At 38.7% G+C, this 14,712-nt stretch overlaps 1 protein-coding gene across 33 annotated transcripts in view; it reads right to left on the bottom strand.

Moving 5' to 3' along the window:
* Adgrl2 (adhesion G protein-coupled receptor L2) overlaps positions 1-14,712 on the bottom strand; it is a 644,234-nt gene that overhangs the window by 334,384 nt on the left and 295,138 nt on the right. For 3 of the 33 annotated variants that reach the window (XM_058578958.1, XM_058578952.1, XM_058578959.1), the window contains one exon: positions 376-493. The exons of the other annotated variants lie outside the window; for them this stretch is intronic. The gene's annotated coding sequence lies outside the window, so the exon portion shown is untranslated. The remainder of the gene's footprint in view (positions 1-375; positions 494-14,712) is intronic. 33 annotated transcript variants of the gene reach the window in all.

Genomic DNA, 14,712 nt, shown 5'->3' with positions numbered 1-14,712 from the left:
AAGGAATTCTTACAATTTTGAATTTCATGAATGTGTTTGGGGATGTGTCCTGAGTGTGAGGAGGAATTAGTGAGACAGACGGCCAACAAATTCATGAAATGATACATAACTTTTACCACTGATTGATGCTGATACAACAAAGACAGAATGACTGATAAAACCTGCTTGAATCAGAGGGTCAGGGAGACCTTTTAAAGGTGGGAGCCCAGTGTTATGGTGTGAAAGTTTGTGAACCCCTGAAATTAATATGTTGAAATCCTATCCCCCAAGGTGGTGGCATTAGGAGATGGGGCATTTGGGAAGTGCTTTGATTTTGGGGGTCCCCATTAAATAGATTAGTGTCCTTAAAAATGAGGTTCAAGGGAGCTCTCTCACCTATTCTTCCATGTGAGGATACAGCTAGAAGGTGCCATCTGTGAACCAGGAAATGGGTCCTCCTCACTAGAGATCAAATCTGGCAGCTTCTTGATCTTGAACTTCCCAGCCTCCAGAACTGTGAGAAACAAACTTCTGTTGTTTATAATCTCCTAATTCATCATATTTGTTTAGAGCAACCCAAACAGACAAAGACTGATAAACAGGATGGTATTCAAAGAATTGGGAAAAGGCAGAGTGTCTACAAAAGCCAAAAGACCAGCAGTGGCTTGGCTTGTATTTTCATTTGGACAGCTAATGGACTCTGGGTTAAGGACTGGCACTCAAGACAGTTTATTTGAGAGTCACCTTAAGAAGCACCTGGAAATGGAGAAAATTGCTAGGGAGAGAGAAAAGTGAATAAGGGGTATGTTGAAAGTGGTTTACTGCTATGGACAATGGGGGCTCATTTCCTCCCAGAGTAGGCATTCTTTGAGAGGACAATTCAAAGTTAGCCCAGGGTCATCCTATAAGCATGAGAGAGCTGTGTAGTGTACCTGCCTTCTCCACATTCTACCACCTGATAGTTAATCCCCTGCTCTTCTAGATTATATCACTGGAGGTCAAGCAAACCCCTCAGGAAATCCCTTAGGCAAATATGAAGAGAGACATGGGTGCTAGATATAGGAAACTGTCAGTAACATGAAAACCTGTGGGGAGGATGCAGATAGGGCATCAGCAGTTTTTGTCGTCCATAAAATACAACTCAAATCTAATGTGGTTGGTTGAAGGGAACAGGGAGGGAGATGAGTTCAGAGAGGTAGTCAGAAGCCAGAAGATATTGGACTTTACCTGCTGTGGATATTTGTGTGGGTGTGGGTGTGTGTGATCCCAGGGCCTCTTCATGCTAGGTACATACTCTACCACTGAGGTATACCTCCAGCCAAACTTGGTCTGTTTTAAGTCCATGTGGGATGAATAATCACTGGAGGCTTGAAGTGGAGGAATAATTGATATGATTAAACTTTAGAAAAATCACTGTGGGTTTTTTTTTTTTTTTTTTTTTTTTTTTAGAAGACAGCTGCTTGTAAAGAGACAAGATGACAAGATGAAAGGTGGGAAAATAGATTAGGAAGCAATAATATTACCCTGGGTAAGAGAAAATAGTTGATTTGGTACTGTGGCCTATTATTTGTCCTCATTTGACTCAGCCTATAAGAAGTACTTGGCACAACTGATTTACATTCTTTTAAAACACTCTCTTGCCTTGACTTCCAGAGTACCAATTTCTCTTCATTCTCCTACTACCTCTCTGAGACCCTTTACCCAGTGCTCCAGGGCTCAGTCCTGGGACATTTTCTCCATCTTTATACACTCTGTAGGTGATTTCATGCAGTCTTATGGCTTTAAGAACCACTGGTATCCACAAGTCTTTCAAATGATACCTTTAGCCCAGATATCCTGCTTGAACTCCAGAGTCACTTACGCTGTTACCAATTCCATCGTGATTTGAAGGTCTGATTGACCTTTCGAGACTCACAGGTCTATGTCTGAACTCTGGGTTCCCCTTCCCCTTGCAAATAGTGGTAGAATAAAGGTCATAGCAGAAGAGGGGGTAAAAGAGGTTGATTAATGAAACATTTTGGAGGTTGAGCTGACAAGACTTAGTTATGCATTAGGTATGAGAATGAGAGAGGAATGTCAGATGGCAACTTGGTTTTATCCAGAACAATTGGATAAATGATAGTGCCATTTACTGAAATTAAGAGGAGATTTGGCAGAGAAAATTAATGGTTCTCATTTGGCTATATTAAGTTTGAGATACCTGTTAGGCATCCAAAAGGGATGTGTGAGATATTCGAGTGTTCCATTTAAAGGAAAGATTCCTTCAATCATATCTATATTTTAAAAGTCAAATGAGAATTTTACAAAGATTTAGCCCCTATAAAATCTCTCCATTTTTCTCTCTATACTGGGACTATAGAGTTGAAGAACATTTAATGTTTTTACTGTTAAATGTTTGGAAAAGAGTAGAGAACAATATGGGCTGATAAACCTCCTTGGCAGTATACCCTTAAACATTCTCAGACAGATGACCAACTGAAAACATTATGCAAACAATGTCAAATAGATTTTTGTATTTAAAAAAAAAATCTATTATAGCCAAGTCAATTCTTTAAAAATCCTCTGCTCAGATGCTTCAAAGACATCTCATCTTATGCAGAATAAATGTCCTTCATCTGTCTGATCTGGCTCTGCCTAATCTGTCTCTTGCCCACCTGCCACCTCCTCACATAGCCCCCTTGCTAAAACTCACCTGTCCACAACAGCCTCCTCATTTGCACCTTAAATACTCCTAGCTGTCAACTCAGAGCTTTGTCCTTGCTTCTTCCCTCTGGAATTTTCTTCTTCCAAGACACGTATGAGACATTTCCCCTAGCCTCCTTCTGGCTTTGCTCAGACACTGTCCCAGAAGCCTTCATTGGACCCTCCTATATGAAACATCAGATTCTGTCACTCTTGGTCCCTTCCCTCTGCATAGTTTTATTTAAAATTTTTGTCATTAGTTGAATTCATTTCATGTACTTATTTGCCTATTATTTTTTTTCTCTTATTATCGTGTAAGCATCAATAGGCGAGGGACCTTTACTTGGTCTTTTTTGTTTAAATGCTGTACCCCACATTCTAGAGCACGGCTTGATATGTAAGAGGGGCTTGGTAAGGATTCTGTTAAATAAATGAATGAAGGATCCTTTTTAAATTTATATCAGCAAATACTTATGTTGCTATAGAATGTCACACAATAAACATCTGATGAGCAAAAGAAACATGCCATAATAGGAAACCTCAGAGCCAACAATGTCAGAGCCGAGATTTAAAGATCTAACCAGGCAGGCTCTATAATCAACATTCAAGGAAATCCTTCAAAATTCAACACATTCCCACCAGCCATTCAAGGGAAGATCTGTAGTGTGTGATGCAGTAGGAGTCTAAGCAGAGATGTTAAAACGGCAATAACAATACTGCACAGACTGAGAGTGAGTCTCTGGCAACATGAGATAATTGAGGGCATAACTATCAGAACTGGGATTAAAAAAGAACAAATAAAAATATTCAAAGAGGTGAAATGCTAATTTTCCCATTTTTATCGATTCATACACCAAATTATCATATTGTACCATAAAGAAGTATACATGTCAGTTAAATTATTTTAAAAACTATGAAAAAAAAACTGAGATATGAACCAATGTCCCTCAAACTGTGTTGTATGTTCAAATCAACTGGGAAGCTTTAAAAATTCTTTGTGATTAGGCTGTACCTAGTACCAATAAATTCAGAGTATTTGAGAATGGGGCCTAGGTACCAGTGGGTGATTATAGAGATACAGACATATTTAAGAGTTAATGTACTAACTTTGCTGTTTGAAGTGTGGTCCTTAGACTGGCAGCTCTGACATTACATGGAAGCCTGTTGGGAATGCAGAATTTCAGGCCCCATGCCTATCTGCTCAAGGGTATCTGCATTTTAACAAGATCCAGGTGATTTGTATGCAAGTTAGAATTTGAGGAGTGCTACTGTTGGACACAAGGTTAGAGCTAGGCAGGAGATAAGGTCATTCATCCCCAATTCCCTGAGCTGAATGAAAGGACCATAAATCTACTGTGCTTTCTGACTTAGGTCAGGATTAGATCCAGAGCCTGGAGGTGGGTATAGGGAGGCTGTACAAATAAACAACAAATGGCCTTAGCTGTGGAGGGGAGAACAATTAATGGAGCAGAGAAACAGGAAGGCTTTTTCCCTGATCCCTGCCCACTACAGGGGTTGAGCCTAAGTGTACTCTACCACTTAAAAATATCCCCAAGCTATTTTTTAAAATTTTTGAGACAGGGTCTTGCTGTGTTGCCCAGACTGACCTTGAATTTCTAACCTTCTGAGTAGCTGGGATTATGAGTATGGACCACCATGCCCAGCTCCAGCAGTATTTATATCCCTCATGTGGCAATAGATGGGAGACAGAATTGGAACAGTGGGTTGTTTCCAGACTGTGAATGAACCACAGATAATGCTGATGTTGGAACAGATGAGTGATCACATTAAATCTGTATTTTGGACTCATATTAGCAAGGTAGGAATTTTTGAAATTAAAAAACAAACAAAACAATAATGATGTTAGGATGGTGCTAGAATGAGAATAAGAGCGACTGTCCCCACTGTTCTTCAATATTAACATAGGTCCACAAATCTCATAACATTAGGTTGTGTAGCTTATTATTTTAATGGCTGAAATATTTAAAAATTCATCTAAAGTTAGAAGAACATGTAGAAACTAGCAGTAGATTAGAAATTGTTTTGCTTGGTTAGCTTTCTTAAGATTCTGTTAAATTCTCTTTTTTCAGAAATATAACTTTTTATTTCCATGTCAATAGCATAGCCAGCATGGCTTTTTTTTTTTTGCCACGTCTTACAATTAATCTTACAATTGTGAACTTTATAGTTGTAGCACATTTTACATATTTTTTGTAAAATGTTGGTACATTCAAAGATTCTCATGGGCTGCTAATCACGCCCAATGTGTGTTTTCACATGCATGTCATCTCATTTTCAATGCATGTGCTGGGTTCATTGTGAAGAGTTAAGAATCTAGGAAAACTAAGATGTGTATGAAACTTGAAGATCATCCAAGAAATATGGTTTGTAATGGAGAGGCCCTTTTCCTATCATACGCATTCTGCTTTTTAAGAATAAACTTTAAATTGGTCTTTCACTTTGTAAACTTTAGTATTTCTGAGGTAGTTCAGACTCTAGGGTTTAACACAGTATTCTGGGCATGGAGTAGATACTCATTATTCACTGAGTAAATGAAGGAATAATTTTCAGCCTGGAAGGAGTCCGGCTTGTCTCCACCTACTGCTTTGGATGGTCTTGCCCTTGGCTGACAGGAGCTGCCCTTCTTGGGAAAGGCAGGGAGGTCAGATTTCTGAAAACACAGCGTTTCCTTGCTTTCTCTACACTGATCTGCTTTGCTCTGGTCTCTCCCTTATAGATGTCTCTTTATAGACATTCTTGAAATCTGTCACTTGCACAGAAATTCCTGTTTCAGACTTTGCTTTTAGTAAATTTGACCTAAGATGTTTTATATTGGATATGTGATTATTATATAGTATACTTTATATATGTATACACGTTTGTGTATGTATGTGTGTGTGTGTGTATATATATATATATGTATATATATATATATATATATGATTCTTTCCAATTTTTATCCAGTACTACAGTAAGAAATATATTTTACAATATTCTTCTATCTAAAAAAATTAATTAAAAAGTGAATATGCATATCTATGTATATATTCATTCATTGTACAACAAATATTTATTTATTGGCTGCTATGTTCTAAGAACTATTCTGTTCTATTTGAGGAGGAAGCAGTAGTGAATATGAAATTTAATTCCTAACACAAAACTTAACTTTACCATGTGTTACGCAAGCTGATACATTCTATTTTATTCGAATCTTTTCTTTTTTGAAATAATCTATTCTCTTCCCTTTTAGAAAAATGCTGTTCATGACCCACTAAATTGATTTAACAATGTGCTTCACAGTTCTAACTATTAGCTTAAAACTATTGCCTCAGATAGTGTCGGATCTGATTTTATAAGTTATAAGGATGTTTTTGTTAATACCTTCAGGCATTCAATATGATATATTCAATACTAAGAGAAAAAAAATATATATCTATCTTACTGGCTTATGCATGGTATTATTATCTTCCTCCTTGAAGGCGTATATGATTCAACCTTTATTTTTATTACTAATTCTTTTCAAAATACCCTTTTTATCTTCTTCAACTAGAAGTCAATAAATGAAGCTTTTGCCCTATGTCTAAACTGTCAAGGTCTCTAAGAGAAATGTGCTTTAAAGAAGTCGGAGCTAATGGTCACTCTTGCACTGTAAATCCTCCTGGCAGGTACTCCACTAGCTGGTTGACATAAGGATGACTTTCTCCTTGAACACTCTAATGAGACTTGGGAATAATATACAATCTGTGATGCAGGTACTATCCTCCAAATGGAAGAGCTTTTAAATAATCTTAAAACCTTACCTAAAATAAATCACATTATTTCTTGTTGGTTCTTAGAGAAGTAAAGAAATGTGATATAGTTCATACATATCTGTGAAGTGAAACAGTGTTAATATTTTAGCCTAAAAAATGTGTTCTCTTATTCAAGAAGAGGTTATGACACACACATATGCCATTTGATTGATTTGAAGTGAAGAAGTATTGTTTTCCCTAAATATTCTGCAGTAGCAGAGCTGGTGAGGCCAAGGCAGAAGGGTCTATGATCGTGGAGAGCAAGCAGTCTCTGAAACACTTCTGGGCTCAAATGCCAAATCCATTTGTGGCATAGGGATTACTCATGAGTCTCAGTTTCATTATCTATAAAAGGGATAATAACCCCAAATTCTTCACTGGGTTACTGAGGGAAAAAAAATACAATAATGTGTGGAGTGATTGCTCATTGTTATTCCATAGATGCTCAGTAAATGTTGATTTATAACCATACAGATTCATTGAGAGGGAGCTAGCCTGGTAAGAGAAGTCAAAGAAACACAAGAAAATCCTACAAAGCATCAGTCAACTCTGATTACTTAACACACCCCCTGGGAGGTATGTATCTGAGCAAGATCTTTGCGAGGCCACACAGAGAGCCCAGTGAGGAATGTTGCTCAATGTCACTCTCAGCAACTTCATGACTTCATTTTGGGAATTGCCATCTTCATAAGTATACTTCATAAGTATGCTCACATTTTATGATCAATGCTATTTAGTGATGATTATTTGCCCAGCAGGGTCTCTACCTTTCTCATCAAGCTTCTATCTCAATGACTGTCTTAGTCAGCTTTTTCTCTACTGCGACTAAAAGACCCAACCAGAACAATAGCAGAGGAGGAAAAGTTAGAGGGCTCAGGGTTTCAAAGGTCATAGTCCATAGAAGTCTGACTCCATTCCTCACTGCTTGAGGTGATGCAGGACATCATGGCGGAAGAGTGCAGTGGAGGGAAGCAGCTCACATGGTGATTAGGAAGCAGAGAAAAAGAAGACTTGGGAATAATATACAATCTGTGATGCAGGTACTATCCTGACTCTCCAGATACAAAATATATACCCCATAGCCACGCCCCTAATGACATACTTCTTCTAGTCACACCCCACCTGTCTCCAGCCACCACCCAGTTAATTCCATCAGGGATTCATTCCCTGATTAGGTTAAGGCTATAACCCAATCATTTCTCCTTCAAACCTTCTTGAATTTTCTTACATGTGAGCTTATGGGGGGCACCACATCTAAACCATAACAATGACTTTGAGTGGTTCCAGAATATCTTAATATGTTAAGATATTTTTAAAAAATTGTGATGCAGGACCTGAAGGCAACACTGAAAGAGGAACTCTGAAAGTGCTGTGATTCACTGCAACTCCTGTGGTTACTGGACTAACTGCTTGGCTTGACAGGAAAGCCAAGCATAGACCACTGATGGTGAGTCTCAACTGGACCTGGATGGCACCTAGCTGCTGAGGACATCGCTAGACTGGGGCCAGCCTGTGGAACCTTCTGGTGAGCTGAGGCTGAGGTATCAAAACCTGGTACCTTGTGACAATCTAGAGCTTTTGGGGGATTTCACAGAGCTCCATGTTCTGAATCTGTCTTAACCGAGATATGGCTGGCCTTAATAGTTCTGATCCAGTTCACGTTCTGTCTTAACTGTTTTAAATTTGCTGTTGTTTCTCAGTCTACTTCTACTCAGATGAGACAGATGCATGATCATGGGAAAAATTATTTAACCTTTCTGGACCTCAGAATCTTCACAGGGAAAAGTGGAGATAGTACATTCTAGAAGGGTTGTTATGAGAATATATAAAATAATGAAATTAAAGTGTGAAATGGAACACCTGGAAAAGAGTAGATACTCAATAAATGACAGCTGTTTTTACTATTCATACAGCTGTATACAGCCAGCCTAATTCAGTGTCCATCTCAATGCCAGGAGAAACACAGCTCAATAGACCCCTGCCCCTCTTGCAATTACTCAAGAGATGATGCCAAGCAACAATTCTGGGGTAAGGAAGCTTTTACAAAATATCTGCAGTGCAGATTATGGGAACAGAGAAAGGCATAAGGGGAACCAAGCTGGTTGGATAAATCGGATACATACATTAAAATATTTTTTAATGGTCATGTGCTTTCATATTCACATGTGCTGTGGCAATGTGGTTTCAGTTTTCATGACTTCTGAACCCATTATCCCTTTCTAAAATAATAATAATAATAATGGTAATAATACTAATAGCTAACATTTGCTGAAAATCACTAAGGGCACTACAAAAACCCTTTGGACCAGGATACATATCTGGCTTGGCATCAATGTAAATGAATAAAGTATCGAAGCAAAAAGAACAGAGCTATCCCCTCCCCTTATTTTTAACTTAGCTCTCCTCACCTACCCACTCACCCCTACCCTTCACCATTCTGGTGTTCAGGAGCCTGTAAGGCATCATTAAACTGTATAACTGCCAATTTTTTCTTCCTACTGGTAAAGTACAGGTACAAATGCTTTCATTCACCCATCAGCAAATATTTATAAAGTTCATGCTCTGAGGCAATGGTCAGAGGACTAACACAGAACATTCTTTCATGGGACCATCTAGAGCAGATGCCTAGATGCTGTCCCACGGGTCCACTCCCCTGGCCAGTTCACTATTGAATAGTGAGTAATCTTTTCAGCTACCTGTCCCACTTGTCAGTTTGTATGTTTTAAGCAATGATAACACTTTTTCTGTCTGACAGTTTATGTGAAAGGGTAGCAGTTCATTAAAGCAGCGGTTCACGGGTGCAACAGTACTGGACTGGCTTGGGTGTTGTTTGCTGTTCTTTAGTGTTTACCAGTAAAGATCTGGAAGAGGGTGGAGTATTCTAGGAAAGTGTCTACAGAAAATCCAACTGGAAAGCAGCCCATCCCTGATGGGGCTTGTCACTTGAATATTTAAGCCAGGGTGTTTTGGGTCTCAGGTTCCTGCAGTTTTGACACAATTCTTAATCATCTGAGGCTGTGTCTGGTGGGACTGTTGTTGAGTCAGAGTGGGAAAATATAGCTGAGATTGCTGCAGGCTAATCAATCACTCTTCAACGGCAAATGAGAGAATGAAAATTCCTCTCTGGTAGCTTTCTAAAATAATGATTTTTTTTTTTTTTTTTTTGGAGGGAGGGTTTCCTGGAAATTGAACCCAAGGCCTCCTCATGCATGTTAGGCAAGTGCTCTACCACACAGCTCCATCACCAGACCCAAATAAAGGTTTTTAAACTATATATTGTCCACAGTTTAACTTGTGCACAGTATGCCATTAATTTTAAATACGATTTGCTCTAAAGATGCCAATAAGTTTTTGTTGCTGGTGGAGCTTGTGTTTTCAAGCAGACTGTTGGATGTGGGTGGTGGTTGTTTTTAACTTTCTAGATAATAGCCCCCTGAGGAATGCAACCTAACATAAAGAAGAGGTAAAATGTAATACTTGGTTGAAGCCCGTTGGGAATGTCTTTTTGAAGAGGGAACAGCTTAGGTATGTTTTTTTTTTTTTTCCTAAAGAACAATATGACACCTAACTCTTGACAACAAATTTGGTGGCTCTGCAGTTTTCTTCTTGAAGTAAAAACACATTGATGTCTGCTCACTGTCCTTAAAGACTGGAGAAAACTATCAGAGCTACAGGAACAATAGAGTAAATAACGCAGCTATTCGGTATTGATTAACCCTAAGAAGGAAAACACTCAAGGGAGGAAAAGACCTGTTTTCTTGATCACCCAAGATGCCAATTATTTCCCTTTTCTCAAATGTTAAATGCTGTGTAACCCAAATCTATTTTTTACAAATAAGGGCAAGAAAATTTAGAGGGGAGAGAGAGGGAGGGAGGGAGGAAGGCCTAGAGTAAAGGGGAGGGAGGGAGAGAAGGAGAGTGAGAAAATGTGATGTGCCTCTCGCCAGTATTTCTATGCTCTTTATATTGTCATTAGTTTTTCTCCAGATAAGCATTCTGCCTTATTCAGGCAATATATTATACTGAAAAATCTTTTTCATTTAACTCTCTCGTGTCTTGGATTTTTTTTATCCTTTAAATGATGATAATGCTTGTTCTGCTTCATAGTGAAGGTATTAGGATTAATAGTTTATTATAAATAAAAATGTTTTGAACCCCCCAGATAGACACAATACAAAGTATCCCTACGGTCACCATTATCACCAAAGATACTCTGTTCTTGGCTTCTATTGCTTCTTAGCTTTCCCTGCATCTAGCCAACATATAAGCTTAATGATGGATGTAAAAGAACTCAAAAATTGTCTAAATTCAGTCTTTTCTTTTGTACAGAATCGGAGAGTGAGCCTTAGAGGCACTAAATGACTTTTGGGGGTTGCCATATTTCTCTGCTCATTTTTTTCAACTAGGAGTGATTTTTAATATGACTGTCGGTTCTTCTTTCTGTATGCTTATGTTCTTAGTGGCTTGTACTATTGAAATGTGAACTACAAATTTCTGTTCTAAAGTTTCTAAAATTGGCATGTTAATCTCTGACTAGTGTGTTTGCTGATCTCATACGTCTATTTGTTTCCACAACTTTAACAATTAGATAACTCTATTTGTTTCCTGAAGCTACGAAAATAAATAGTGCAAACTAGGGGGCTGAAAACAACAGAAATTTATTCTCTCACAATTCTGGATGCTAGAAATCTAAAATCAAGGAATCAATAAGACCTGGTTCCCACTGAAGTCTCTGGGACAGGTTGTTCTTTGGCTCATAGGTTGTCACTCCAGTCTCTGCCTTTGTTGTCACCTGCCCTGCTCCCTAGTAAGTATGTGTCTCTGTGTATCCCAATCTGCCACTCCTTAGAAAGACATTGCCCATTGGATATATGACCCACCCTAATCCAGTATGACTTTATTTTAACTTGATTATATCTGTAAAGATCCTATTTCCAAATATGATCATATTCCCAGGTGCCTAGGCTTAGGGCTTAACATATCTTTTTGAGGGGAACAATTTAACTCACAACAATAACCTAATCAAATCAAAATCAACACAGTCAAAATCAACCTCATCATACTTAATTCAAATTAACTATGTTTCTGTCAACAGTATCGCTAATCTTGAAGCCTTCCAGTTTAGGAAATGGAAAAATTTTAAAATTCCTCTACCGTGCTTATGCTGTATATTCAATCTGTCATGAAGTCCTTTTTTGAAATATCAACTTCTGTTACCTTTCATTGCTACTACACCTGCCCTTGCTGAAGCCTCTAATCCCTAATAACTGTTGTTGTTCTAGCATCTCCTTTAATATAAGTAACAATAAATGTTGGTGAGGATAGAGAAAAAGGTTCACTTACACATTGATGGTGGGACAGCAAATTGGTGCAACCACTCTGGAAAGCAGTATGGAGATTCCTTAGAAAACTTGGAATGAAATCACCACTTGACCCAGTTATCTCACTCCTTGTCATATACTCAAATGACTTAAAATCAGCATACTACAGCGACATAGCTACATCAATGTAAATAGCTAAACTCACAATAGCTAAGCTGTGGAACAAACCTGTGTGCCCTTCAACAGATGAATGTGGTACATATACACAATGGAATATTACTCAGTCTTAAAGAAGAATGAAATTATGGCATTTGTCAGTAAATGGATGGAACTGGAAAATATCATGCTAAGTGAAATAAACCAGTCCAAAGGTTGGGGGAGGCAGGAAACAAAGGCCAAAAGTTCTCTCTGATATATGGATGCCAACCCATAACAACAGAAGGTAGGGAGGGGAAGTATAGAAGTTCATTGGATTAGACAAGAGGGAATGAAGGAAAGGTAGGGGGATGGGAATAGGAAAGACAGTAGAAAGAACTGGACATAACTTTCCTATCCTTGTACACAACCAATGTAACTCCAAATCATGTAAGACCACAATAATGGAATTCTAATTGGAACAAGTTATACTTGTTCTATGTATGTATAATATGTCAAAACACACTCTACTGTCATGTATATCTAGAAAGGGTAAATAAACAAATAAATAAATTTCAAGAAAAAAAAAATGACCAGGAACATCAGAATCAGTCTCAAGCCTGGAGAAATAAAGAACTTTGGCTTCATCTCAGACCCATCCGCATTTTGATAAGATCATCAAGTTATACTCCTTAAAGTAGGAAAACCCTGATGTGATTCAGAATAAAATTAATGCCCACATAATATTTCCTAAACACCAAACTTGTCAGAAAATTTTTTCAGTCCTTTCAAATTCTGGCTCTATTCACATTGATTTAAATGGATTGAACTGTATAAGTAAAATGAAATATCATGTCAGAAACATTACAAAGCGAACAATGATGTTGTCAACGATCATTAAATAACTTGGAAAACCAAGAATGCTATATTGTAAATTAAAAACGTGGGTTCAAAAGGACACATAATGCTATATTTGGAACACATTGGTACACAAAAGACTAGTGTAATATTGGAAAATATAAAGGGTAGGCATTTCTCATGTTGTTTTGAATGCTTCCTCCCCTGTCTGAATTTCACTTCCTATGACAATGAACACATATTCGTTCTTTAATAAGGAGACAAAACTATTATTTGTAGAAGTCCTTATTTCTCTCCTACCAATCCAAATGTTTGTCCCTCTACTTTTTAAGATGTACTTGCTGTACTAGAAATGACTGCAAATGGCAATCATACAGGGGGAGGCTTTGATCCCCTGGTGGAGCCACACATTCTTGCAAGTGACCAAGGGGAAAATGTAAATGTGTGATAAACTACAACCAGACACAAAGGAGGAAGTGAGGGAGGCAAGCTGTGTCTTTTATCCAGATATCAGCATGACTCGGCCCCTTCATTTTTTAGGCTAAAGTAGGATTCTTAATTTCTATTGCTGTACAACAAATTGGTCCAAATTTAGAAGCATGAAACATAGAGGCATCTATTATCTCACAGTTCTTTAGATTAAGAATCCAGGCAATTTAAGTAGGACATGGTGGCACATGCCTGTAAACCCAGCTACTCAGGAGGAAGAAGCAGGTGGATCACAAATCCCGGGCCAGCCTGGGTGACTTAGTGAGACTCTGGGCTGCACACGTAGCTCAGTGGTAGAGCACTTGTGGAACGTGTGCAAGGTCTTGTGTTTAATCCCCATTATTGACCATCCCAATCCCTGCCACCTAACCATCCCCCTCTCTGCCCCTACAGAAGTCTAGGTAGTTTAAAGGTGTCCTCTTTTCAAAGTCACCTGAGGCTGTGATCTGGGCATCAGCTAGGCTGCATTCTCATCTGGAGGCTTCACTAAAGAAGAATCTGCCCTGTGTGGTGGCACACATCAGAAACATCAGCAACATGGGAGGCTATGACATGAGGATTGCAATTTTGAGACTAGACTCAGAAACTTAGTGAGACCTCTTCTCAAAATTTAAAAAGGTAAAATAAATAAAGAAGGAGCTCAGGGTGGGGATGTAGCTTAGTGATTAAACCACCCCCAGGTTCAATCACCAATTCCAAAAAGAAAGAAATCTGCTTCCAGACTCATTTAAGTTTTTAGAAATTTCAATTCCTTGAAGGTCCTGGCTTCTTACCGGCCGTTAGTAGGGAGATACCTCAGGCCTATCCATACATGTGGCTCTCTGCCTAGGGAGTTCCCAGCATGGCTGTTTGCTGCTTCAAGGATAGCATACTCTTTGTAGTATGCTAAAGTAGAATCTCACATGGGAATGACATCCCATCACCTTTGCTGTATTCTACTGGCTAGAAGCAAATCAGAGTCCTGCCTAAGCTACAGGATAGAGAAAGGCTATCACCAGGGTAGGGGGACTGTGGGAATCATCTTGGAATCCTATCTGTCATGCAAATCCAAGCACACTGAGCGATATTCAAGAAATAGAAAAAGAACGGGGAGGATGGACTTTTCCCCAAAGCCTAGTGCCCTCCCTTCTCAGGCTCTCTCTGATGGGGCTGCTCTTCTAAAACACCAAAGGGAAGAGAGCTCTTCAGCCTTCAGACAGGAGGAATACTCAAGTCTCAAGAAGAGTGAAATCACACTGGCATCACCTGCCTGATGATGCTCTTTGGAGATTGTGATGCTGAAGTTTGGAGTATACCCTTGGCATTTCCACTGTTTCAGAGCTACATGGTTGATTCTGATGAACTGATCAGTAACTTCCTAACGCTTGGAAGTCCTTTCCCTTTCTTTTCACATACCAGCCCTGCTCTGCAACCACATTCATATGGAGCCTTTTCTGATGACTAAAGCATACCAATAC

This window comes from Marmota monax, unplaced genomic scaffold (assembly GCF_021218885.2).
Source record: "Marmota monax isolate L192 unplaced genomic scaffold, Marmota_monax_Labrador192_F-V1.1 WCK01_AAM20220418_F8-fsc00046, whole genome shotgun sequence".
Lineage (NCBI taxonomy): Eukaryota > Metazoa > Chordata > Mammalia > Rodentia > Sciuridae > Marmota > Marmota monax.
The sequence above is the reverse complement of the archived record's forward strand: the minus strand, read 5'-3'. Positions and strand labels throughout refer to the sequence as shown.